Source organism: Pundamilia nyererei, unplaced genomic scaffold (genome assembly GCF_000239375.1).
Source record: "Pundamilia nyererei isolate P.nyererei 1_Seehausen unplaced genomic scaffold, PunNye1.0 scaffold00557, whole genome shotgun sequence".
Taxonomy (NCBI): domain Eukaryota; kingdom Metazoa; phylum Chordata; class Actinopteri; order Cichliformes; family Cichlidae; genus Pundamilia; species Pundamilia nyererei.
The window spans coordinates 157214-159110 of NW_005187958.1; positions in this window are offsets into that span (position 1 = coordinate 157214).

Below are 1897 nucleotides of genomic sequence, written 5' to 3' on the forward strand. Positions count from 1 at the left end.
CCAGGATGTGAGTGGGCGTTAAGGCGTCTGGGAAGGGATCTCAAAACTGGATTATAGATGGCAGAGAGTTGGTGTCGTAAACACCCGCCTCTGTTCAAAGATGGTCGCTCACAGTGGACATAGATGGCTTCTTTCACTCCTCTTTCAAACCATCTGTGGGGGGGTTACTCCCACTAGGTTTATATCTGGGACTCTCCATCATTTGACCTTAGAACTGAAGAAGCTTCTCGGATGAGAGGTGAAACGTCTTCAAGTAACTTAAAGAAGTCCAGACGCTTTTCTTTGCAAGCTCCTTTGACTACGATGACCTGGATGACTGAGAACCTTCACAGACAAGATGATCTGAAATGCCAAATTAATTTAACAATGATTGCTGTCAGAAAACACCAAAGGAAAAGCAAGAAGCAAAATGTATTTCTGTGTGAAAGACTGTTACAGTAGCCTTCCAGAACCACTGAATCCAGTTATAATAATACATTACTTCTGAGAAGAAACAATTTCAGTTGAGTTTTTTCTCCATACTCGATGGTTTTTCTGATGGCTTATTTTTTTCTCTACAATTACAGGAGCCACGTCATCAATTTAAAAATCAGATCTCTGCACTGAAGATGAGATATAAGGTATGAGCTTGGATTACCAACATAAGAAGATGTACTAACATTCTTCTGGCTAAAATAGAATGCTTTAGAAAGGAAGAACAAGACTCCAGGAATTAAGACAAGATTGTGAGTGAACAACTTAAGACAACTAAACCTCCTAAAGATGTCTGAAGAACCGTACCTAATATCCCAAGAATATTCTTTCGCTAAAGATTCAGACTGGACCGTAGCCTGGGTCAACTGCTTCTTGTCCCCACACATCCAAATGTCAAGCCAAAGTTTTATGTGCAGAAGCAAATTGCAACTCCAACAGCAAAGCTACAGCATACTTCGTAGCTCCACACACCTGTCAACACCAGGTAGGAGGGACAGGCTCATCTTCGCGCACCTGCCTTTAAACACCATCAGTGTTGGGGAGTAACGGAATACATGTACTGCCGTTACGTATTTAAAATACAAAATATGAATAACTGTATTCCATTACAGGTGGTAAGGTGGTATTCAGAATACAGTTACTTTGCTGAAATAAAGGGATTACACTGTGGTATTTTCCTGTTTCATATGTTCAGCTATGCCCTCTCTATTTTTGGTTTCCACGCCCCAAAGAAAACACGCATTAAGGGGCTCTAATAGCTATGTCTCAATCTCACGGCCCATGTCACTTCTACTTGCGGCCTGCATAATGACGTGAAGAAATATTTTAGAAAATTATTCACAAAAATGATTTAATATAAAGGCAATAGGCAGAGTGTTACAGGCATAGCTCTAAAGAATGTAGCTTCATGGGCAGTGTAGTCCATACTGCAGGGAGAATGGACTGCCATACCCGTTATGTGTCTGTGAGCGTGAGGAGGGAGAAAAAGGAAAAGTATGAGCTGTCACCGAGCAGAAACGGGAGCTGGAAGCATGCAAATATAATAATAACCACTAAAGCCAAAAAGAGTGCCTGACGAGCCCAGTTGTAAGTAAGCTATTAAGACCCAGCTGTACACTTTTTTCGTGTTTTCCTCCGAAACAATAAATTCCATTGGAATGCCTCTCTCTTTCTCTCGCTAGCAATTTGGCCCAGACAACAAAGTAAAGCTAGTTCTCGGCTATGAGCCCGACACGGAACCCAACGTATTTGCCATATATATATATATGGATAGCGTAGTGGTTAGACTACACGCCTTTGGAACCCAGGATCGCAAGTTCGATTCCTGCCTGGGGCGTCTGTATCCAGTAAGGGTCCTAAGGCTAGACCCCCTATGCTAAGCGAGCCTACCGCAGACATGAGCGAGACAGATAAATATGAAGGC